The 27,037-nt window shown below is 43.6% G+C and overlaps 1 protein-coding gene across 2 annotated transcripts in view; it reads right to left on the reverse strand.

The window, feature by feature from the left end:
• PLCE1 (phospholipase C epsilon 1) overlaps positions 1 to 27,037 on the reverse strand; it is a 313,002-nt gene that overhangs the window by 131,388 nt on the left and 154,577 nt on the right. The gene's annotated exons all lie outside the window — the stretch shown is intronic.

Here is a 27,037-nt window from a genome sequence, read left to right on the forward strand (position 1 = left end):
TTTTGACCCATATTCATTAAAAAGTCTTCGTATATGGAAGAGTGAAGTAAGTTTATTATTTATAAGACAAGCTGCCTATACTACTTCTGACTTTAAAAAATACTGCAAAAAACAACCCTTACAATTGGAAAATAAACTAAGTACAAAAAAGTTAACTATGTAAGACTATTAAATGGAAAGACAGCACGGAACTAGCAATATGTAAATTAAAAATCTGATTTAAATTAAACTGATACAAATTTAAAATATTTTAAAATTTAAAAAACTGCGAAGTGACACATGTATCAGCATTTGGATAGGTCAAAGTGCATCAGATTTACAAAGAAAACACAAATGGGCATGGGAAAGCATTTTGTTTTAACCACAGAAGGTGTGCATGAATAGTCTTATGAGAGAGAACCTATGCACAGGCTGAAAAAAATCCACTCCCTTACATTTGCAAACAATATGAGAAGTAAATCAAGATGAAGACTTTTGTTCTTGGATTTATTCTAAAAGAATTATTTTTTGTTATAAAAGCATTATTCTGCCCAGTAAAAACTATAGTTAGAAGGCTGTCCATATGGTTTTTAGTGGTGTCGCAGAAAAGGGTATAATACATATGAACAATGTCCATGCAGTTTGGTAAGTTCTGTCCAAAAATGATCAAAAGAGAATATAAGACCTGATTATGCAATACGATACCACAGGGAATTTTATTTTTTTATTGCCCCTTGCCAATTTGATGATTCAGATATTAAAATTCCAGGCTGAAGTTTGGCATGTACAGTCACATCCTAGTTGTTAATATGTTTTTCAACAATTTTGTTATTGACCACTTATCTAAACAGCTTTATTTTATATAAATTTCTTTATACCCCAGTTGTACGGGGCTGGTTAAAGTCACAATTTAAAAGAAAAATCAGTTTTAAATATTAAAATAATATGTCATGATATGAAGGACTATCAAGTGATTAAAATGAATTGTGATTAATCACACATGTAAAAAAATTAATCACGATTAATTGTAGGGCTGCCTGGGTAATAGAATCATAAAGTAACAGTATTCAAGTTATAATGATGGAGTAAGGGAAAACTAAAGTTGATTAAAATTTTGCTGGTTTAAGCCCTACAAGATCAGGGTCTATATTAATTGTGAGTCAATCTGTGCATTGCTAATGGCATTAGCAAAAAATATGTATCTATTGGAGAAGAGAAAGGAAAACAATTCTTATTAAAAAAAAGCTGTGTGTCACTAACAAAATAAATAATTTTGTCAAACTATGAGAGCCTGTTACTAATTATTCCCCCCTTCCGACACTTTCATCTCCTGTTATCACCCTGTAACATCGACAACAGAACATTGAGCAGCAGAGTGTGGTGAATGGTCAAGATAAACAGGCAATTTAAAAATCATGTCTGATGGAAAAACAATTAGAAGAACATGTCTATTTTATGTGACCACATATTGTTATTTTCACATGTACATGTGAAACTGATGGCCAAATAAGAAAAAGAAAAACCTATATTAACATGCTCCGATGAAAAATTCTCAGGTTTAAGAAGAAATTTACTACCCAGGTCCCCACAGCTGGGGCTGCCGGCTGCTGGACTGACCTCAGCTTAGGTCCTGCATCTGCGGAGACCCCAGGAGCTCTGGGGCTAGGCCAGTTGGGGCACAGAGCCCCCACTAGCAGCCCCACAGCTGCAGAGAACCAGCTGGGGGAGCCCTGGCAGCCCTGAGGTTCAGTACTGACTGGAGCCTGGAGCTCCACTAGCTTGCACAGTCTCTCTCCATCCTCTTTGGAACACACCTTAAGGTAGTTGAAGGCTGCTATCAAATTCTCCCTCACTCTTCTCTTATGTCCTTGTTGAACCTCATCAGAGTTCTTCTGGCTCAATCCTCCAATTTATCTAGGTCTCCCTTGACTCTATCCCTACCCTCCACTGTATTAACCTTGCCCCCTGGTTTAGTGTCATCTGCAAATTTGCTAAGGATGCAATCCATCCCCTCATCCAACTTGTTGATAAAGATGTTTAAAAAAAACCAGCCCTAGAACTGACCCTTGGTATACTCTGTTTGATACTGGCCATCAACCAGAGAGTCATTGATCACTACCCATGGAACCTGACAATCTAGCTAGCTTTCTATCCACCTTGCAGTCCATTTATTCATGGCATATGCCTTTAACTTGCTCACAAGGATTCTGTGGGATACAGCATCAAAAGCTTTGCAAGTCAAGGTATATTATGTTCACCACCTTCCCCAAATCCACAGGGCCACTTATCTCATCACAGAGGAAAATAAGGTGGTCAGGCATGACTAACCCTTGGGGAATCCATGTTGACTATTCCTGATCACTTCTGTCTCCTCCAAGTGCTTCAAAATGGATTCCTTGAGGATCTCCTCCATGATTTTTCCAGGGACTGAGGTGAGGCTGACTGGTCTGTAGCTCCCTAGATTCTCCTTCTTCCCTTTTTTCTAAGATTGGCACTACATATGCCTTTTTTCCCCAATTGTCCAGGACCTCCTCTGATTGCCTTGGATTTTCGAAGATAATACTTTTGGTTCTGCAATCACATCAGCCAACTCCCTCCACACCATCAGATACACATATCCATGGGGCCTGATCAAATGTATGTCTCGCTTTTCTAAATAGTTCTTAACCTGTTCCTTCTCCACTGAGGGCTGTGTAACTCCTTCACGTTCTGTGCTGCCTAATGCAGCATTCTGGGATCCACTCTTGTCTGCGAAGGCAGAGGCAAAAACAGCTTTGAGTACTTCAGCTTTTTCCACATCCTCTGTCACTATGTTAACCTCCCTTATGCAGTATCAACCCCACACCTTCCCTGACCAGCTTTTTATTGCTAACATGCCTGTAGAAACCTTTCTTGCTCCATTTCACATTCTTTGCTAGCTGCAACTCCAATTTTGCTTTGGCCTTCCTGATTACACTCCTGCATTCTTAAATAATATATTTATACTCTTCCCTAGTCATCTGTCCATGTTTCTACTTGTGAGCTTCTTTTTCATGTTTAAATTCACAGATTTCTCTGTTAAGTCAGGCTAAGTTGGAACACTAGTATCTTAAAATCATTAAGCTCACATGTGAGCAAGTGCAAGGCCATTAAGAATTGGACCTTGTACCTCGGCATAAGCATATTTTGTTCTTTCAAATTATAGGGTACAAACAGTTTCCCAAATCATGTGTCACCTTTCGAACACACTATTATCATGATGAGGGCTAGATTTTACGTGAATGCTGAGAAAACATGCAGAGTCAGAGAGGTAAGTGAGAAAGTCCACAGATCTCTTAGGGCTGCTCAAAAGCTGCAGACAATAGAAACTCATGCACTACAGGAACTAATTAATTCTAATGGTAGACAATAATTATTCTAGTACAAGTTTAACCTCTGGTATTCTGGGACTCTCTGGTCCAGCCACATCTGTAGTTCAGGACCCTGTGGATGTGCTGGGATTAGCGCACCCCTGGGGAAAGACTGGAGCAGGGCTGGTGGCTGGGAGTGGAGCCCAAGGGTGGAAGCTGGCAGTGAGGGTAGGAGCTTAGAGTTTTCAGTGAATGATGGACCCTTGAGAAGGCAGTCATCCAGGTAGGGAAAAATGATGACCCCTGTGGACACAAGTCTGCTGCTACCAATGCCAGAGTCTTACAGAACACCATGGGCATAGTGGAGAGGCCAAATGAGAAGACCTGGTCCCACTGTAAAGTGGAGGAAGCATCTGTGTACTGGATGGATAGGGACATGAAAGTAGGCATCTTGTAGGTTGAGAGACGTCATTTTTGTCCAAGGCAAGAATACTGGTAGCGAGAGTCACCATTCTGGAGCAGTTATAAAGGATCTATTTGTTGACCCTCCTTAGATCTAGGATTCATCTCCATTCCCCGTTTTTCTTCTGAGTGAGACAGTAGGTGGAGTAAAACACACTGCCCTGAACTCCATGAGAACTGATTCGATGGCCCCCAAGTGGAGGAGGTGCTAAACTTCTTGCTCAAGAAGATGCTCATGAGCAGTGTCCTTGAAGAGGGACAGGGTATCAGGGCAGGTGGGTGGAGTATGGAGGTGAAAGGGATGGAATACCCCATGGCCATCAGTTACAGGACCCACTTGTCTATGGAGATGGCCCACCAGCAATGTAAAAAGGGGCGTAGTGATGATGAAAAGGCTGGTTTACGGATGCATTGGTCTGAACTAAACAAACAATCTCCCAGACTCTCAACCATGCCCTCAAAATTGCTGCTTTGTTCGCTGCTGATGCAATGTTGAAGACTGCTGGAGTGTTGTCATTGTGGTCCACATCTTTGGCACTGCTGGAAGTGCAGCTGTTGCTGTTAGAAGTGCTCTCGTGGTTGTTGATAAGAAGAGATGTAGGTCCGCTTGACTGGAGGGGTATACATGCCAAGCGTGTGCAGAGTGGTTCTGGGGTCCTTCACAGAGTGGAAGACATCATCAGTCTTTTCAGTGAATACATGTCTATCGAAAGGGAGGTCCTCCGATTTCTGTTGTAATTCTTTGGGTACCCCCAAAGACTGAAGCACATATGACGCATGACCACAGCGCATGGTGTAACCTGAGCCGGTGTTTCCATGATGTCCATTGCAGAGTGGACTGCCATACTGTCAATAGTGTGCCCTTCCTGAATGATACCAACAAGGGCTGGTATTCTGGCAGTGCTGGGACCAGCTCCTGGAGTTTGAAGTAATTTTGATAGCCATAGTCTGCCAGTATAGCAGGAGCATACCACATGAATATATCTTATGTCCAGTTATGTCCCACTTTTTGCTGGATTTGTCCTAGGGGTGGGGGAGGGAGGGTAGAGCAGAACTACTTGGTCTTATTGCGGACCACCAGAGAGTTAGGATGCAGGTGGATAAATAAAACCTCTGCATCCTTAGAGGAAATACTTTTTGTCTGCCCTTTTGTTTGTGGGAGAAATAGAGGCTGGTGTTTGCCATGTAAAGTTAGCAGGGTCCATAATGACTTAATTCATGAGGACTGCCACTCTAGATGAGATGGTGAGTTGCAGATGCCAGCATTGTTTGACTGGTGCCTCCTGTAAATTCTTGTCTTGGGACTGTGCCATCCTTCGAAAGAGGTCCTGAAAGGCCCTGGCATCATCCATGGGAGGGGGTGAGATGGAAATCACCTTGTCATCAGGTGAGGATGAGGAGGAGTGGAGTGGGGAGTCCTGTCCCCCCTCTGAAAGGGAGTTCTCGGTGCTGGAATGCTGAGATGGTTGGTATGGTGCTGAGGTGGATGGTCATGGCAATGGAGGACAGTCCACCGATACCTTGGATGGTGCTGACTGGGTGTAAGAATGTCATACTCGAGCAAACCTGAGCCTGCCATGAAGACCACTCCAGTGCCTGGTGATGGTATGAGAACCACAGAGGAGGTGGAGGAGGGTATGCCACAGTGGGTGGATGTCTTGCCAGGCAGAGTATGTCCAGCTTGACTGCTGGGAGGAGACGATGCTAGGGCAGTCGGAGCCGCCTCTACCCAGAGTAAGATGTCCAGTGTTGTTCCAAGCACTGAGACAGCTGCAGAGAAGAAGGCGGTGCTGTGGGAGAACAGTGCCAAGGATCCAGTAGCATCGGGTCCAGCACCAAAGTTGCTCTTCCCAATGAGCCAGCATTCTCTCTCTTGGACCCAGCAGAACGCCTCAGTGTGGGAGGCTCTGGTGGCACATCGATATGGTGCCACTTTGGTGCCATCATTGACTCCGCATGGGAGCGAGGAGGAGATGCAGCCTGGTCTTACGCGGTGCCAAGGTCTGTGGTGACTTTGAGCTGCACCACTCTTGTTCGGAGCCCAGTGCTGAGGGTGGGATCATGGTGACTAACAACTGTTCATGCCCCAGCATTGGTGTCATTGGAACAGGAGGAGCTGACGACACAGAATCGGAGGAGCTGATGATGTCAGATATGCCAAACGCTTCCAGATTGGCTCCGAAAATGCCCTTTTAGGTGGTGTCATTGCAGACTGAACTGGTGTGCCACCAATGATTTTCCCTCTGGCACAGCCCGTAATGACAGCACCACAGGCCAGGAATGTGCCAGGGATGGGTCTGGCATGGGAGAGGTGCTAGCCCAGGTAGAGGAACACTTAGGGTTTGTACCTTTGGGTTTTAGCACTGAGTCCTTAGAGGGTGGTTGCTGTGGGGCTGCTAGCTGAAGAGATTTTTCATACAAGTAAGTTTTAAGTCTATTAGCTCAATCCTTTTGAGCCCTCGCAGTTAAGCTGGAGCAGTGCACGCAGGACTGAGTCTGATGACCCTCACCCAGGCACTTATGCAAGAAGCATGACCATCAGAGACTGGCCCGGCTTCCCTGCAGGTCTCGTAATGCTTCAAGCCTACGGAGCCCAGCATGGCGGTGACGCAGCAACAAGCCTTAGCTAACTAATTCTACAAAGGTTTTTTTTGGCAAAGAAGCAAACTGGGAAAGCAACTTGTAAGTAAAACTATAGAACAGTTGCTAATGAAGGCTATCTAAGCTCCTATCTTGCAGAAAGGATGAAGGTCTGCCTACAGCTAAGGACGGCAGAGAAGGACCTGAGGAGTGTGCACCGTGGGCGTGCCAGATAGCACAAGGAGACACCACTGTGCATGTGTGGCATGAGAAACCATGGCTATAGAAGAATCTCTGAGCACCAGTGTGAGGATGCACTGACACCTAGAGTGAAGCACCCATGGAGACACTACTTGAAGAAATTTAAAATCTTTGTAATTTCCATGCGAAATGGTAACAGAGGATGAATGCTGAAATTTCCTCTTCTTTTGGGTCTGAGTATCAACATAATCTTGAACAATGAAAGCTATTATAGGAGCTTGCAAATACGCAAAAGAAGATAAACCTGCAGCAAAAGAGATTTCAGTTTTCACTCTTGTTGATTATTGGACTACAGAATTAATCAAATCCAGTGCTTGGTTAAACATTTCTGATCTGAACCCTGTATTCAAGCAATGAAGAAATTTAAAAGTGTTTAAGGCAGTTTAAAAGGGTTTGATCAACTCAGAGGTCTGCACATCATTCTATCCTGCTCCCCACAAACGTTCTGGGTCTTGTAAAATACCATCATTTATCTGCTTTGGGATCTGTCCGCTGAAAAAAATAAATTATAAAAAAAAAATCATTGAGATACAACCATCTGGAGACAATTAAATGGACTGATGTGTTTTCATGCTCTATATTGCAGTGTGTGTTCTGCCCAGGATCTAGGTTCAGCATTCTACATTCTTCTTTGTTTGATACCAAGACAACTTGCAGCTCCCCCCTGCCCCCCGACTTTTTTGTAAATGGCTGACAGATTTGTTCTCTCCATGTTTGCGTCTAGTATGCTTTTGGTTACTGACTTTATTGGACACTCCATTTATTCCACAATGAGGTGTATTGCTAGAATGGAGACATTTCTAGAAGTATCAGCTACATTTTATTTTGCTGTGTAAAGAATTTCTCTGTTTTGGATTAGAGAAAAGGCAAGAAATTTATATATGTTCAATGAGATAATTATATTTAAAGCTGCATGTCTTTCATATAGTGCAATAAAAATGTTAAATTCAGTATAATAAGGTGTTGGCTGAAAAGTTTCAGAAGGACTTTTTAACTGTTGTGCTAGTGATTTTATATTATTTATGCCTGAGATGTTAAATATAATTATTCAGTCTGAATGTCAGTAATGTACTAGAGTTTAAGAATATAATCCGCAACAGTTTAGAGTCTTAAAAAGTGTTGCTATATATAATAATGGATCATAAAACATTTCAGAAACTAAATCAATGTTTATATGAATAAAGAACAAAATGCTGCTGAAAAACATTTCTTAGGATGTAATGTAATTCTGGTCTAGCTTTCCAATTTTACTGTGACAAAGGGAAATGTTTTACAACACTATGGTACAGTGTGAAAAGAGTCTTACATACACGATTCGGCAAATGAATTGGCGGGGGGGGTGTTCAACAAGATGCTGGTAAAAAAAAAAAAAAAGATGAATTAAAAAAAATTGTTGACTTTTAAACCAGTGAAGAAGCTGATACTTTTTAACTGAGGAAAAATACTCATTTTGGTACAGATGCCTCATTAATATTTTTTTTTACTTTTACACAGACTGACATCTGAATATTTTTATTACATGATAAAATATTGATTAGTGAGTGATCAAAAAGACAGGTGTCAGATATTCATTTGATAAACACACCTCACATAACTTAAAGCTAGGGGCATGATTACAGTCTTGTTCAGGAAAACAACATGGTACTTCAGATTCAGCTTCTGCCTTTGCAATACCATCCTGCTTCCGTTATATTCAGACTACACAAAACTACAGAATCCAATTCAGACATATTAGAATCTTCCTCCTTTATTCCAAGATAATCATAGATACAAATTTATATGATTTATATTAAAAAATGAAGATAATTTGTACACTTATTTCATATTTTTAGTCAGCTTGAATTAACAGCTAAGGATCTTCAAGGCTAGTAGCAATGCAGACACATTTTATAGCTATTAAAAAGACAATTCAGAGTTACACTTAAATACCCCATTGAATTAAGCCATGTATATTTAGAATCAGTGTGAAAATATGGTGTGAGTCAAAATACATTTTTTCTATCAACTGATAAAATGACTTTGGAATCATACATCCTGGGAAGGAGTGGTATGGGAAGAGCGCAAAATCAGATGGAGATGCAGTGAACATCGCTTGTCTGGAGATGGAAGCAGGTTTTATTGCGTCTTCTGAAACATATACATTCTTGGAGTTCTCTCAAGTCATGGAAAAGTTGTAAAAAGAGCCAACAAATTTCTGTAACTTAGAGAAGGGGCTTTTAATTTTGCTTTTCTTTAAATATTCTACAATGTATTCCACAGGCATTCTACAATGTCATCATGCAAGTAGTGAGATGATCTATGCAAAGTGAGCTGGAAATCTGTGAATGACAGGACAGGAGTATTTGCCAATATGGGAGGATAAGGACAGTTGGAGAGTAGTTCACATACATACCACATAGCATTCATGACCCACAGAAATTAATGCAGGAAAAAATTGGCCACACTCCTTGGTGTCATCTTCATTTTGTGCACTAATTAATGTGTTAGGGGAGGCAGAGCTCACACTCCTGCCCAACTAAGCAAGGCTCCTAGTTACCCCAGACCCTGGGTTCTTTCTGAATTGCAACCTGAACCAAGTTTCCAGTGTGCCAGAACAACATTTTGGTATTGAACACCACCTCTAGCTAAATTTATCTAGTACATAGCGATACTGCAAATGAAAGGGGATTTGCTCAGACAACAGCCAAGTTCCTGGGTTTTAAAATATTTTAAATTATGCTTCTTGTTTATTTTAATAGGTGCAGGTTATGCCAATATCTAGTTATATCAAATAGCAGTAAACATGCTAAATACTAATTGTAGTAGTAGTCCTTCCTTCTCAAGGAATGACTTCTTCCTATGTGACTGGGATGAAAGGAGCACTAGGAAGCTGCAGGAAATCTGTATGTTATTTTCTTAAAGCTTGATGTATCACTTTACAACTTCCTATCACAGTAGCTCATGTTTGTTATATAATAAGTATTATATCATGTCAATACCTCTTTTGAAAGACTATTGCTACTGGCCAGTTATTCTTAGCAAACTCTCTGGAATCACAAAGCAGTGCCAGGGGTTCAATTACAGGATGCAGGGGCTCAATTTATACAGAGGCACACAAATATAATTCAATAAAATCTGCACACCTATAAGAAGAGTGTGACTGAACAATGATGGTAGCTGAGGTTATTGTCTCTCAGAAGTATACCAATATGTACACACAGAGAGAACATGTCAAGTGTGTGGTTTCTGTACAGTGTATCTAATCACTTTACTTCAATGGAGTTATGCCAAAGTATACTGGCTGAGAATCTGTCCCTCTAAGTTTAATAAATATCCAGTAATAAAACAAGTAACAAAAGGGAAGATGTAAAATTATCAAAATTTGAGACAGTTTAAGATAGATTAGCCCCATACCTATTAAAGACTTTCAGCTGTAGTAACATCAGTCCTGATTTGATACAAGAGACTTTAATGAACTGAAATTTTCAATCAAAATAATAGTACATAAGGGCTGAAATCCTAGGGAAGTTTTACCACTGACTTCAGGGTTACTCACCATATTTTAGTTTCCACAAATATTCCACAATCCTTGCTGGATATTGAGGGTTGGAGTGGCTGTAGAGATAAACTGGGATCTAGAACCAACTAATAAAAGCTACCCAGGACAAAGACAGTACATTTATAGAATCAAATACTTTTCTAGTATGTAAAGCCAAGATTTTATAGCTAAATATCTACCTAGAACTAGGTATAGCTCTGTAAAACAAATTTTTTGCACAGATAAGACACTACTGTAGCTGTACTACTATAACGCCATAGCACATATGTGATCTACATTGATGCAGAGGTTACAAAGCTGTACATCAACTTGACTTCAAAATATTTTATCCCTGGAGGTGCTCCACAGTAGGAATGCACGCATGTGCTTCTCTGCTCTTTTGATGGGGTAGTGCAAAGCAACGTCTGAGGGCCCACACCTGTGCAGAGCAAATACTTGCTCTCCTATATGAGAGCTTATGCAGAGAAGATCATGAGCTACTCAGTTCCATCTCAACTGCAAAGTCAAGAAAGTAAGGAGAGAGTAAGGTGGGACAAAATATCCTGAAGAACTTATGTTACTATACAGGTAAGCTAGCTCTGCCTTTTCCTTACTTGTCTCCCTGCCATGGTGCTTCCAGGCTATGCAGATGAGGACAGGAGCTGCACGAGCTGTGCTGGAACTTGCAGGCAGGGACTCCATCTGAGCTGGAGCAGCCCCAGTCCCCAGTGTGACATGAGTGCTCTGGTGCTCCAGCCCAGCCAGAGAAGCCCCGTCCAGAGCAGAGGGGCTACTCTTGCCATCTCCCCCACAACCACATACTCATAGACACTTATTTAATCAGTTAACTGGTTAAACTTAGTATTTAACCGGTTACCAATTAAATGGGATTTAACACCCCTAATTGTAGCTTTATTTCTGTAGAAGTTGGGTTTGCCATGGGTTTGCCATGACGACACCCACTTCTCCCATGTGTCAAGCTGAAGTGATGGCGTGACCAGGGTCTCAGTGAATCACACTGGAGCTATTCAATTAGGGTGAGCTACAGAGAAAGGAGGAAAAATCCCCAAAGCTGTTAGATACTCCAATAATTAGATTTATCAAGCAAGCACAAAACAGTTTCTAATAGCTGTCTGCTTATTCAAAAGACAACAATACAGTTTCCTCAAAACAGCCCACCCTTAGGCCTCAACCCATCCAACAAGTCAATTTCGATGAGGATTACAGAAAATCTTATTCATCATATAAGAAAGTCCTACCAATCCCAAAGGATCAGGCACATTACCTCCCAGGTTAATGAATATTTCAGATCTTACCCAAATATATTCTTAAAGTCAATTCTTATTAACTAAACTAAAATGTATTTAAAAAGAAAAGAGTATAAGTTAAATATAGGACTGTCATGCAATTAAAAATTATCACGATTTAAAACATTAATTGCACTAGTAAAGAATAATAGAACAACATTTATTTAAATATTATGGACATTTCCTACACTTTCAAAAATATTGATTTCAATTACAACACAGAATACAAAGTGTACAGTGCTCACTTTATATTTGATAATAAATATTTACACCGTAAAAAATAAAATTTTTTCAATTCACTTAATAGAAGTACTGTAGTACAGTCTCTGTCATGAAAGTTGAACTTAAAAATGTAGAATTATGTAAAAAAACTGCATTTAAACATAAAGCAAATGTAAAACTTCAGAGCCTACAAATGCACTCAGGCCTCTTTCTTGTTCAGCCAATCACTCAGGCAAACAAGCATGGTCTCATTTTGCAGGAGATAATCCTGCCCACTTCCTGTTTACAATGTCACCTGAATATAACAACAGGCATTCACATAACACTTGAGTAGATGGTGTCACAAGTTATTTATGTGCCAGATGCATTAAAAGACTCTTGCCCCTTCATGTTTCAACCACCATTCAAGAGCGCATGCATCTATGCTGATGCTTGATAATGAAACGCTATTCTTTACCATCCTGTGTGATCGTGGAGCACCAGCACAAACATGCACATTAAGTAAACTATCTCTGGTTGCAGAGCTGCCATTGCAGCGCACATGCCCTTTGAGGCTACAGGAGGAATTCCAGCTAACATAGCCAGAATTCACCCTAAGTGGTGCAGCTACAATGTGCTCCTTATTTCCAAAACACGCTGTGACTTTAAGTTACAATGTTACTATTGTGAGCAGCCACATGGTCCCAGGGATAATAATTGGAATTATTATTTCCAAGTTTGAGTCTCTTCCAGAGAGAGTTTTTAAAGGGTGTACAAAGTGGCTTAATGTCTTGCACAGGAAAAAAGTTTTACTTTTATAATTTTGGAAAGTCATTTTTGATTTCTAGAAAACAACAAGGTATACATAACATTAGCCACATTCTATCCACAGATAAATATGTGCAATTCCACAGACTTCATGTTTAAAAAAAATAAGTAGTGAAGATTTGATACATTTCAATTGGCCCAGATAAATTCAATTAATTTATGATATTAAGGGAAAAGGTTAAAATAATTTAGGAATATACCTAAGGGGCAAAATTCTTCCTCATTGAGCTCATGTGAGAAATAAATGGTCACAAGCAAACAAGTAAGAAATGGTGCAAACACACAGAACTGAAGCTCAGAAAAAGCCTCTGTAATTCAAGCAAAGTTAAAATCACACATGGCCAATATCAAGTGTTTCATGCAGTTTGTGAGGGATAATCTAAAAAGGATAGAGTATTTTCAAAGGGAATGTGTTACACCAACAGAAAAGTTTTATGTATGCACAAATCACCATGTCAGGTATATTTTAGGGTCATGTTCCCCCCTTAATTTGGTCCTTGCCACAAACACAAATGCAATGCATTCTGGTACTTTACACGGGAAAAGGGAAACTGATCGACAACACTTCTGTAGCCACAAAGATCCCATATGTGGCAAATCATGTATAATTTCAAAAGATTATAACTCAGACATGCATAAGACACCAAAGTAGAAATAAATTTATCAAATATGCCCAAAATGTTGTTAAATCACAACACGTTAGGACATCATTTATAAATTACAGTAGCACATCAGAGTTACCAGAGTTATGGACTGATCAGTTAATCATACATTTCGAATAAAAAATATGAAATCAGGCAACTGCAAAGCCAAAAAAATAGGTAATATAATACATTACTGTGTTAAAAGAAAAATGCTAAAAGAATAATAAGAAAGCTTTAAAAAGATTTGACATGTCAACTGTGAAACAAAAACTGTTTCTGTTCTTGTTTTATTTAAATTATGGTATTTTAAAGTAATATTTTTCTTCTGCATAGTAAATTTTCAAACTGTATTAAGTCACTGATCAGCTGTAAACTTCTGAAAGCTCAACCATAATGTTTTGTTCAGCGTTCTGAACAACTTCCAATCCTGAGGTGTTTTAATTCAGAAGTTCAATTGTACGAGACAATCATCTGCTTAGTTTTCTTTGGTAGATAGCTGCAATATTTATTTTTGCTCCAGTTTTATGTGAAAGAAAGAGAAAGATTTCACACAAATATTTGGCACCAATCTAAATTAGTTGCAATGAAAAAAAAAATCAACACAAATGATACCTACAGCCCATAGAAAGACTTTGTTTCTTTTTCATTTCAAACATAAATTAAACTACAAAACGAACATTTGAAGTCTCAGAGTCCTCGGCATTTAACATTATTTACTCTGCTTCTCTGGTTATTTTCCACCTAGTAACAGTGTAGACGTCCTCATAGCCATGTTATAAAATAGGCAGTGATAAGCTGACCAGATCAAAAGCAACTCATTACATCTGTCTTTACAAAATATTGTCTTGCTTAATTAAGACATCAAGTCTTTGTTTTACAGCCCAGAAAATGTAAATCTTACCACCTAAAGTACCTTTTACTGAGTCTTAGTTTCTTTCTAAAATATCAGGAGAACAGGTACTTCAATATCACAGAAAAGATAGCGTACAGCACTAGTACACACTGTCAGGCGGCAACTGCTCTGTTTAAAGCGACAAACTGTGTCAAAATACATAACTCGCATGCTTTGTGTAAGCCATGAAGAAGACATGCATTTGGCTCGCTTGCTGAAAGGTCAGGTTACCCACCTCCCCAGATAAAAGTTGCAATACGGGGACTCAAATGTGAGGAAGTTTGGCACTTAAAGTCTAGCAGATACCCTACTGAGGCCGAGCCTTTGAATCTGATAATGTAATTATAAACAAAACCAGTTTTAATCTTGTAAGATTTTTTTTTAATTTGTGTCATGTGGGAAATAAATTTGTTTACTCACAGCACTACGAACAAGTGAAATTTATTTTTTCCAGCGCTATTTAATTAAGCAAAAGATGGTTGTTACAGGGATCACACCAGCACAGAGCCCTGAGGTATCTGAGGCTGTGTCTAAACTACAAAAATAACTTCAAAGTTGCTTACTTTGAAGTACAACTTAAAAGTAAGCAATTTCAAAGTAGAGCATCTATACACAGCCTACTTCGAAGTTAAACTTCCAAGTAAGGCATTACTCCATTCGTGGGAATGGAGTAAGGACTTCAAAGTTAGAAGCTGAACTTCCAAGTAAGGGAAACGTGTGTAAACTTTCTGCCGGCTACTTCGAAGTAGTGCTTACCTTCAAAGTTAACTTCAAAGTTAGTGCCTTGCGTAGACACACCCTGAGTTACCCATTATTTTACTTTATTTTTTTTTGCCACAGAGAAGAGCAGCAACCATCTTTCCCACCCACAAAAAAAAAATAATATTCCTCCCAGAGTCACACTTAAATCGGTTTCTGAACATCACCTGTTTAAAGTAAATGCATCCATTCACAGGCCTCTTGAAATGACATAGCTGGTAAACCACAAAGTAAAAATCAGTTAAAAAAAGGTGTTCACCAGTTCTACTGTCCTTACCCCTGCTCCCCTCAGCCACCAGCTCATCTACCTAAAGTGCAATATTCCTTTTCCATGATACCTGTGATCAGATTCCAGGGCCTCTACCACGCTGGCCCTCCTCCAATGCCTGACAAGCCTTTTGCTACAACCCCTTCCTCAAAACTTCTGCAAGAAGGCATCCCAGTTTTAGTTGCCATGCCTCCTTTGCCTGCGAGTCCTATCCCTCATATTCCTACAGAATCAGTCTCTTCTCCTGGGTTTGGCCTGCTCCTGTCTGAGCCAGATCTTCCCCTTTACTCAGAGCTTTCCACTAGATAGGATTCCCCAGCTCTGACCACTCTCGTCCTATCAACTCTCTTGTGTTCTTTCTCTATGCCAGTTCTGCCGCCCTCTCCCCATCAGCTCTGAACTAGTGCTTTTGAGGGGATGGGAGGCCTCATACAGCTGAATCCAGGGAACCCTCACCAGCTCCCTGATGCTCTTCTCTGCCTCTGTTTTCTCTGTGTCCTAACTTGCCTGGATTTTCCTACGAAATGCCTTCTACCAGGCCTAACAGCTGATTAGTCAGAAGCAAACTAAACCTACTCTAACTAAACCCTGTGAAAGTAGTAAACTGAACTAGAATAAGTTTCTTAAAGCAAAACTAAACACTACAAAGTGTGTAGATTAGTTGTTTTTTAATTATACGACTTCCTGCCTGAAACAGACAGTATGTACTCCCATCCCAGTCATACGGCATCAGCTTAGGTACTGGAACAAATGCCTAGAGTGAAAGCTAGGCTCCAAGGCAGTTGTTTGTATAGCTTGGAAAAGGTGTGTATGTAGCGGCAGGGTGAGGGGCAAGGCTCACAAAGATGAGATAGATGCTGAATCTACATTAGCAAATTACACAGATATTCATAATTCTCCATTAATAGCAGCATTTTTAGCTCTATTTTATCTTACCCTAATCTGAGCTTTGTTTACACTCCAACTTTTACCATTGTTACAAGCAACAGAATTACACAAGTGGAAAATCAGGGATACAACATTAGCTAGGGTAAAGACAACAAAGAGAGAACACCACCATAAGAAACTTCTCTCAGTTTTCTTTGGAAGCTCAAGAAAACTCCTTGGTTAGGCCTGGATCTCAAAACACATGCACCTCACAGAGCAGGAAGGGACCTCGAGAGGTCATGGAGTCCAGTCCCCTGCTCTCTTGACAGGACCAAGCACCATTCCCCACTCCCTTTTTTTTCCTCTTTGCCCCAGATCCCTAAATGGCCCCCTTTACAATTGAACTCACAACCCTGGGTTTAAGCAGGCTAATGCTCAAACCACTGAGCTATCCCTCCCCACATAAGGATGATTTCTTTATATGCTGTATATGCTCACTTTCTGTTTGAAAAACCTCTCGATTTTTTAGTGTAGAATTAGAAATTGAGCCTAGCATTAACAACATTATGTTTCAGTTTCTTAGACCTGTAACATGAATATATGGTGTTATTTCAGTGCTACAATTGAAGGTTATTATATATACATCCCTGAGAAATTGATATTAAATAATATAATGCAAAATTCACCATGGAGGTAAAGGAAAGAGAGAAACTTATTATTAATGAAAAATAGAAAACCATGGTTTTGTTCACTATTTTTCTTTCAATGAAAAATACAACATAGGTCATTGTAGAAAATAGAATGGTCACAGGACAATTGGTAAAACAATATTAGATATATTTTGAAAGAAAATTTCTTAAAGATTAAAGACAATTCAGATAAGAAAACTGTACCGAATATCTTAGAATTCAACCAAAACACAAAGTAGTACCCCACTTATTTTCTCTGATCATAAATAAAATACAAATCAACGCTACATTTACAGTACAAAGCTTTCTCATTTGCTTGCTGAATCAAAACTTCAAAGCAATCTTTATTGATGACTCAAAGTCCTGAGGTCCCTGGGTTTTTTTTTTTTTTTTTGCTTCTGAATGACAAGCTAACATAAACATACCAAGCAAGTTCCATTCTACACTATAAATGTTCCCATGAATGTTACTTTTATAAGACTCATTCAAAGAGGTTTTAGGCTTTTAAAAATAAACAATTTAAATACACTCTAAAAGATTAACTACATGCATAAAAAGCCATTTTTCAGACTAATTAAACTTCATAAAATGTACAAACTTTCATTTTAAAACTAACTTCAGCATTTGCACAAATTATAGATCTTTTAGCCATGGCCCACACCCTCATATCAGTGAATCCTTTATTTCACAACTAAGAAGCAAGGAAATCTAACAGCCAAATTCGTGCCCTGGCTTAAGCTCCCTTCTGCTAGTGGAAACAAAAGCTTATACACGCAAAAAAAACTGCTTAAAGCAGCAGCACACTTAACAGCACCTGTTCTACGTGAGCCTTAGCAATACACTAAGCAGTCTGAAAAATGGCAGCCAGAAGACATGCTAAATAATCTCATCCCCTGAACAACCACCACTGGGAGAGGCTCCTACAGACCCCCAGATGCATGGCAAAGGTGATTCTGCCAATGACCCTCCTTGGGGATTAATTATCCCCCTCTGCCAACAGCTCTTCATTTAAATTAACAGGTGAAACAACACCTACACATCAGACTCTGATTGATTTAAGTGAAAGTTAGGCACTTAGGTGCTTTGAAAATTGCACTAAATACCTAACTGCATCTTTAGACACCTAAATTCCCTTAAATGTCTGACCCAGTCAGAAGCACCGTCTATCCCCATCTTGTCCATATTGAAATAAAACTGCAAGGCAGCAAAATAAAATCTATATCAAACGTCTCCAAATTTTTCATGTTGGCTATACATTAGTATAGTATACATTAGTACCCCCCTTTCAAAATGGGGATGCAAATGAGACACTTCGGGATATGCTAATCAGGTGCTGCAATGAAGATGCAGCACCTCATTAGCATAATGGCAGCCGTGGCACTTTGAAGCGCCGCTTTCGATGGCACGCAGCTCATCTGCACGAGATCCTCTTCAAAAGGACCCCGCACACTTTGAAATCCCCTTATTCCTATAAAGAAATAGTAATAAGAGGATTTCAAAGTGTGCAAGGTCCTTTTGAAAAGGATCCTGTGTAGACGAGCCACGTGTAATGGAAAGCAGCACTTTCGAGTGCCATGGTCATCATTATGCTAATGAGGTGCTGCATATTCATTGCAGAGCCTCATTAGCATATCCCAAAGTGTCTCATTAGCATCCCCCTTTCAAAAGAGGGGTGCTAGTGTAGACACAGCTGTTATGTAATTATGAAAAAGAAAACCCTGAGAAAAGAAAAGTTACTCACCATAGTAACGATGGTTCCTCGAGATGTGTCCCCGTGGGTGCTCCACAATAGGTGTCAGGCTTGCCCGGCGCCACAGATCAGAAATCTTCCAGCAGTTTCTCCTGGATCATGCATGCGCCAGCGCGTGCCGCTCCCTTACGCGTCCCCGGCCACGTGCGCGATCCGGTCCCTGCCAGTTCCTTGACCAACCGCCTCGGATGCTCCTGAAAGACACTAGACAGAGATCCGAAGCGGGGAGGATGGGCAGGTGGTGGAGCACCCACGGGGACACATCTCAAAGAACCATCATTACTATGGTGAGTAACTTCTCTTTCTTCATCGAGTGTCCCCGTGGGTGCTCCACAATAGGTGACTACCCAGCAGTAACCCAAGTAAGGAGGTGGGTAATCGGTTTATGTGCAGCTTGCCCCCGAAAGGACTGCTGTCGACAGACAGGTATCCTCTTGGAATACCCGATGTAGGGCATAATGCTTGGCGAAGGTGTCATAGGATGACCAGGTCACCGCTCTACAGATGTCCTTCAACGCGATGCCCTTAAAGAAGGCTGTTGACGTTTATGCCGCCACCGCCCTGGTGGAGTGAGCCCTGGGCGGGGCCAGCAAAGGAGTCTTTCGAAGCTCGTAGCACATTTTTATACAAGACACAATGTGCTTTGAGATTCTCTGTGAAGAGAGACCTTCTCCTTTTGACCTGGGAGCGAGAGAGACTAGAAGCCTGTCCATTTTCCGGAAGGACTTAGTTCCACCTATGTAGAAGGCCAACGCCCTCCTCACATCCAGGAGATGCAGGCATGCCTCCTTGCTGGAGTTGTGAGGCTTCGGGTAAAACGAGGGTAAAACTATTGGTTCATTAAGATGGAACTCTGAAGAAACTTTTGGAACAAAGGATGGGTGCAGCCGTAAGGTTACTGCCTCCTTTGAGAATACTGTGCAGGGCAGCGTTGCCATAACTGCTGCGAGCTCACTCACCCTGCGAGCTGACGTAATTGCAAGGAGGAAGGTTGTTTTTATCGTAAGGAGACGTAGGGGAACCGTGGCTAATGTTCAAAAGGTGGACCCGTGAGTGTGCTGAGCACCAAGTCCAGGTTCCACGATGGCGGAAGCGGTTTCCGAGGGGGGTACAGGTTTACCAACCCCTTCAAGAACCTGGTAACGATAGGATGGGCAAATACCGTGGGCCCCTCCTCTGTATGCTGAAAGGCTGATATAGCGGCGAGGTGGACTTTTAGCAAGGATAAGGAAAGTCCGCCCCTCTTGAGGTCCAATAAGTATTCAAGTATTATCAGTATAGGAACGTCAAGGGGAGCTAACTGCTTGGCAGAACACCAGGCTGTGAATCGAGTCCACTTCTGCTTATAAGTCTTCCTGGTGCAGGTCCTTCGGCTATTTTCCAGGACTTGTTGTACTCCCTCCATGCATGTACTTTCTAAGAAGCTGAGCCATGGATTAGCCATGCTTGTAGGTGCAGACTCTGAGGGTTCGGGTGCACTATGGACCCCTGGGCCTGCGTGAGTAGATCCGGCGCCACCGGTAGAGGGAGCGGTGGGAGGTCCGACATGCGCAGAAGCAAGGGAAACCATTGCTGCCGATCCCACATTGGGACTACTAGTATCATGCAAGCTCTCTCCCTTCTGGCTTTCTGCAAGACCTTGTGGATAAGCGCTGTGGGGGGGAACGCGTAAAGTAGGGGGCCCTTCCATGGAATCATGAATGCATACCCCAGGGACCCCCGCCCCACTCCTGCCCTGGAGCAGTACTGGGGACACTTCCTGTTGTGCTGGGTGGCAAACAGATCGATCTGGGGAAACCCCCATGTATGAAAGATCGGACGTAGCAGATCGGGGTGGATCTGCCATTCGTGCATGAGCGCAAAGCGCCTGCTCAGCTGATCTGCTTTCACGTTGTGAGCGCCCAGCAAGTACGAGGCTTTCAACGTTATGTTGTTGGCGATGCACCAGTTCCACAGTCGGACTGCTTCCGCACATAGGGCACGGGATCGGGCTCCTCCTTGTCGATTTATGTAAAACATAGTGGAGGTATTGTCTGTATTGATCCCGACTACTTTGCCATATATGTGGTCTCGGAAATGCTTGCAGGTGTTGAACACTGCTCTGAGCTCCAGTATGTTTATGTGTAGTGACTGTTCCGCGGGGGACCATAGCCCTTGCGTCACCTTGTCGCCAGTGTGCGCTCCCCATCCTATGTGGGAGGCATCGGTAGTCAGAAAAATAGAAATTTGTGGTTGGTGAAAGGGCACCCCTGCTAGCAAGTTCTTGGGGTTTACCCACCACGCCAGGGATCTGCGCACCTCTGTCGTGGGCAACACGACCCTGTGAACAGTGTGGGATGCCGGTTTGTAGACGTTCGCCAGCCAATGCTGCAGGCTTTGCATGTGCAATCTGGCATTCTGTACCACAAATGTTGCTGCCGCCATATGGCCCAGCAGCTGTAAGCACGTTAAGACCGGCACTGTGAGGCTGTATGTAATGACTTGCACCAGCGAACTGATGGCGCGAAAGCGGGCGTCGGGTAGGTACACCCTTGCTGTGATAGAGTTTATGCGTGCCCCTATGAACTCTATGTCCTGCGTGGGGTCGGTCTTTGACTTCGCGAGGTTGATGACTAGGCCCAGCGAAGAAAACGTGTCCACTGTGACGCGTATCATGCGTAGGACCTCTGCCTTCAAGGCCCCTTTCAATAGGCAGTCGTCCAGGTATGGAAATATGAATACCCCCTGTCTGTGCAGGTAGGCTGACACCACTGCCAAGGTTTTGGTAAAGACTCTGGGGGCCGAGGAGAGGCCGAACGGAAGAACCTGTACTGGAAGTGTTCCTTGCCGACCATGAAGCGGAGGAAGCGCCTGTGTGCCGGGTGGATCGTTATATGAAAGTAAGCATCTTGTAAGTCGAGGGCTGAAAACCAATCGCCGTCGTCCAGTGCCGTGAGTATGGAGGCGACTGTAATCATCCGAAAACGTTGCTTGCGCAAGTAGCGGTTGAGGCCTCGAAGATCTAAGATGGGCCTCTAGCCTCCTGTTTTCTTCTCTGTGAGGAAGTAGCGTGAATAAAACCCTTTCCCCTGGAATTGTTCCGGCACTCTTTCCACTGCCCCTATGAACATAAGGTGGTCCACCTCCTGTTTGAGCCTCGCCTCGTGGGTAGCGTCCCGGAGGTGGGGCATGGAGGGAGGCTTCGTCGGTGGTAGCGACTGGAAGGGGATCGCGTAACCCGTGGCTATGATCTCCAGAACCCATTTGTCTGCGGTGATCTTTTGCCATTGGGAGTGGAACAGTCTGAGGTGATGATGGAACATGAGATGAGAGTGGCATTGCGCGATGGTAGTGATAGTGCAGCCCTCGACATGCCCGTCAAACTTGTTGCCTTTGGGCCTGTCCCGAGGGTGTACGACTTTGTTGGGAACATCGCCTGGGAGTTCTGTACTGTTGCTGCTGTTGATGTCGCCGTTGGTCTTAGCCCCGTTGATACTGCGCACGCTGTGGTTGGTACGGGTAGCGTCTTTGCTGAGGGCAATATTTTTTCTTCCTATATGGAGGGGTATAAATACCCAGGGTTCTAAGTGTAGCTCTCGAGTCCTTACTGGAGCGGAGGACAGAGTCGGTTGAGTCTGCAAACAACTTTTGCGTGTCAAAGGGAAGATCCACGATCTTCACCTGTAGATCCCTCGGGATGCCCGATGTCTGGAGCCAGGATTCTCTACGCATGACCACTGCTGTAGCCGTTGAGCGTGCCGCCGTATCTGCCACATCCAGGGCGATCTGGACTCCCATCCTCGAAGCTGCGTAGCCCTCTTGCACAATTGCCTTTAACACTGGCTTCTTATCTTCCGGAAGTGAATCCATGAGAGAAGTAAGCCTGGAGTAATTATCAAAAGTTATGGTTCGCTAGGCGTGCCACATAATTTGCCACTCTCAATAGCAGGGTGGAAGAGGAATATACCTTCCTGCCAAACAGCTCTAGCTTCTTGGCATCTTTGCCCGATCCCCTCGATTTGTACTGAGAAATCTTTGACCTCTGCTGGGACGATTCGACCACCACCGAGTTCGGTTGTGGGTGACTGAAGAGGAACTCCATGCCCTTTGCCAGGACGAAGTACTTCTTTATCCGCTCTCTTGTTCATAGGCGGAACGGAGGCTGGAGTCTGCCATATGGTAGTGGCTGACTCCATAATGGCTTCATCCAGCGGGATAGCAATTTTGGATGAAGCTGGGGGTCTCAAATTTTTCAGGAGTTTGTGATGTTTCTCCTGCACTTCTGCCGTTTGAATGCCTTGCATGAAAGCCACCCTTTTAAACAGCTCCTGAAACTGTTTAAGGTCATCCGGGGGAGCGACATCCCCGGGGGCCATGGCCTCATCTGGGGAGGATGAGGAGGAACCACTAGAGTACACCTCCCTCGAACTCTCAGGTTCCTGTAGCCGATGGTACACCTGCTTGCTGGAGGATTGTGAAGGTAAGTCTCAGGGTTCTAAAATTAATTCCCCTTGAGATAACTGAGTTTCCATCCCCGAACGGGAGTGCCCACGGGGGTATTGGACAGCCAGGGGGGACCTGCTCCTGGGCGTAGGCCTGGGGTGTCTGTGTCCAGCATGATAAGAACGACCATGGCAGCACGGGCACGGGCACGGGGACGGAGACCTGGATCACTCTCGGGGTGTGTACCCCCGATATCTGGGAGAGCAAGACCTCCGCGATGACACAGATAGCGGTGACACTGGTTTGTGATAGTACTCCAGTGGATCCAATCCCAGAAAGGGTGAAGGTGGCCCAAGCCATGGTGACATTGGTTGGAGGAACGGAGAAAGAGGTTCTGGATAGGCCGGTGGAGACCCAGGCCTTCTGGGCAGCGTGTGCAGCACAGGGGGAGGGCTTGTGTTAGCAGCAGCGCAGCCCTGTCTGGAGAAGGGCTGCAGTGCTGAGCTTTTGCTTTTGCCTTTCCCCTCCCCTGCGGGGCTGGCACCGCCCCCTCCCACGCCGGGGATCTCGGCCCTGCTGTCGGCGCTGCGCTCGGCCCACTCAGCTGCGGTGCCGCATGGATAACGTCCTCTGGTGCCTGTGGGCTCTGTGCCTGGCCCTGCACCATTGGTGCTGCGGGGGTCGGTGCCGCCTGTGGCGGTGCCGCCGGTTCCGGTCCTTGCCTGGCCGACGCTCTAGGCGCCGCGCGTGCCGGCTGTTTTGTAATCGGAGGCTCAGCCTCTGCCACGTGCGCTGCCGCGGTGCCGCTTGCCTGAGTATGCGGCTGGGGGCTGTGCGCTCCGCCCGTCCCGCTCGCTGAAACCGCCAGCAGGGATCGAGCTGGGGACAGCTTCCTCCATTTTTGCACCGAGAGGGTCAGAGAAGCTGCCTTCGTCTTGTGGAACCCAGAGGGCCCTTCTGATTGCCTCTCCAGCACGTCTGGCTGGAGGGCCTTATCAAACAAGAGCATTTTAAGATGCATTTCTCTGTCTTTCCTGGCCCTGGCTGTGAGCTTAGCACAGTGGGAACACTTCTGGGTAACATGTGATTCCCCCAGGCATCGGATGCATTCACTATGCCCATCGGAGGCCGGCATAGCTTCACGGCAGGACTCACACTTTTTAAAGCCTGAAGAGGCCATCGCGGTGAGTCTTTTACTGTTAATAGGGTACTTAGCACCTAATCCGTGCCTGTTTCCCCGAATCGCGGACACCAGCCTGCAGGGCAGCGGGCGGCCTACCGGCCTTCACGTCCACTCTTCTTCTCTGCTCCTCTCTCTCTCTCTTTTTTTTTTTTTTTTGGTATTCTCTTTGTCCTCTCTTTTTTTTTTTTGAAAAAAAGAAACAACAATTTACACGTAGAAACACTGTCTAATCTGACTCTGGCCGTAGCCTGAGCGGATTCCGTCTGCAGCTGATGGCGGTTGAGAAGGAACTGGCGGGGACCGGATCACGCATGTGGCCGGGGATGCGCAAGGGAGTGGTGCGTGCCAGCGCATGTGCGATCCAGGAGAAACTGCTGGAAGATTTCCGATCTGCGGCGCCGGGCGAGCCCAACACCTATTGTGGAGCACCCACGGGGACACTCGATGAAGAACAAGTAGTATTTAGTGAATACTGTATCAATTTACTAATAACAAATGACATTAAAATATTACTTGGGATTTACTAAAAATTGATTCAAGTAAGAAAAGAAGAGTGGTCAAAATGTCAGTGCACAAAAGCTTAATTCTATTCACACACTTAATCAAAGTTGATTGAGATAAATGATATGCAAATCCTCATAGTTTTAATTTCTTAACTCTTGCCAAACCTGAGTCTGAGAGATGGTTGCCTTGTAAGATCGAAAGCCTCCTGTTTACATCTCAAACACTGTCAAATCTAAACTGTGTCAATATTAAATACCAATCTGGTGTTTTCTAGTCAACAGAGTGAATTCTCTTACCCTCTGGGAACATCTGTCTTTAACAATAATATTCCATGAGATTCCAGACTGCCAGAGTTGCGTCACTGGGTGGATAAATTATCTATCTGACCTATTACTATTTCCACTAATTTATAGTTCAAAAGAGTATGATGCTTTTGTCTAGAGAGTTAATACCAGTTACTGCAGTCACAGCTAATACAAAATGTTCCCACCAGAGATACCCGAGTCATGGGTCTTGAGATGAATATAAAAATCATAAAACACTACAGACGTGCAGTGGTGGCATACCTTAATGCAGGAGTGAGCAATAATTCTTGATGTGGGGGCCACTCCAAGAGTTTGGAAAGTAGTCAGGGGCCACACTCCTCCATGATATTAATGGAGAAGGTACAGGGATGGAGTTTGGGAATAGAAGGGAGCTTAAAGTAATGAACCGGGATGCAGGAGGGGTGTGGGGTCTGGGAGGTAGTTTGGATGAAGGATACAGTTTTAACCTGGGGCAGAGGTCTGGGGTGCAGGGATTTGGGCTCTGACACAGGCCATGTTACAAGGCAACCATTTTGTGTGACTGAGGGAAAGGGACTGGGGTGCAGGAGGGGTGCAGGGACTTAGGCTGTGATGTGGGGCAGGAGAGGGTTTTGACCGAGGGAAAGGGACTGGGGTTTAGGGGCATGGGCTGTGACCTGGGGAAGGAGGGAGCTGTAATCTGGGGCAGGGTATGGGTGCAGGAAGAGGGGCAGAGGTTTAGGAGGGCAAGAGTGGTGGGAGTTTGGGGAGAGACAGAGGAAAGATTGGGAGGAGAGGGTCTGAGGTGCCAGAGGTAGACTCTGGCTAGGAGAATTACTTATGCAACTCTCAGCCACTGGCTGTGCAAGATCCTGAAACAGGCTCTGCCTGCTGCAGCCCCAGATAGTTGAAAACTGCTGCCTGCTCCATGTGGCTCTTTGCTCCAGATGCTGAGGGATGGGGGAGGCTTCGTGCACTGCCCCTATCCTCCAGCAAAATCTCTCAGCTCCTATTGGACGGAAACTGCAATGCCTCCCCCGTCCCCAGCGTGTAGAGCAGAAAGCCACTTTAAGCATCAGCTGGCTGATCTGTGCCTTAGGCAGTCCGTGGGCCAGATCCGGCCCATGGGAGTATCTTGCCCAACTCTGTCTTAAAGTGAAACAAACAAAATATTTGGTATCTCCAGATTTTAGAACAGCAACGAAGGGTCCTGTGGCACCTTATAGACTAACAGAAAAGTTTTGAACATGAGCTTTCATGAGCACAGGCTCACTTCATCAGATGCTGGTCTTGGAAATCTGCAGGGCCAGGTATAAATAAGCTAGAGCAAGGGTGGGCATAACAAGGTTAGCTCAGCCAGCAAGGGTGAGGCTTACTACCAGCAGTTGATCTGGAGGTGTGAACACCAAGGAAGGGGAAGCTGCTTTTGTATTTGGCCAGCCATGCGCAGTCTTTGTTTAAGCCTGAGCTGAGGCTTTTAGAAGTTTTTAGAAATTAGAAAGATTTTAGAAGTTATTAGAAATTATTTCTTTATTCTTTAGTTACTTTATGGATTTAGTCAATGATTGAATGTCAGGAATTAAATTTCCTGTCATATGTATCTTGAGTTGCAGCAGGTGCTTGGCTTTGCATACCAGCACAGAGTTATCACTGCTATAGCTATGTCTAAACTGCAGGCTTCTTGGGGAGACCGAAGGCCAGTTGGCAGAATTCTGCCTCTCTGGAAGGATTCCGCTGATCTCTCTCTCTTCCTCGTTCCACAAGGAAGAAGGGATGTCCAGAAGAGTGGGTTTCCTGACATATGGCCCCATGCGGATGGACCAAATGTCAGGACAGCCTCTCCCAACAGAACTGTCAGCAGGAAATATGCAAATGTGCTGTGCAATTTGTGTGTCTTTTGTCGACAGTTCTCAGCAATCTAGATACAGTCTACATTACTGACAGAGTGATATAAATCATCAGTTGTTAATGAGTTACACTTGTCACTGGAAATCATATTTTAGGATTCAGTCTCTGTAAGGCATTATAACTTGTTTTAAAAATTGATATTATTTGTACATACATATAAATATATATATTTAAGTTCAGGCTTTTCATTATCTTTGACAGACTTCTGGCACGTGTAAATGATTGTTTTATATGGGGTATATCTAGTGGAGCAGGGTGGGCAATCTGTGGCCCATGGGCTGTATACAGCCCGCGGGGGCGCCACCTGCAGCCTGTGGACTCACTGTCTGCCTTCCTTCCATGATGCACCTCTTGCATACTGGGACACTGAAGCCCTGCACTTTCTACTCCTCCTACTGCTTGC

The sequence above is a fragment of the Carettochelys insculpta genome, chromosome 7 (genome assembly GCF_033958435.1).
Source record: "Carettochelys insculpta isolate YL-2023 chromosome 7, ASM3395843v1, whole genome shotgun sequence".
Taxonomy (NCBI): domain Eukaryota; kingdom Metazoa; phylum Chordata; order Testudines; family Carettochelyidae; genus Carettochelys; species Carettochelys insculpta.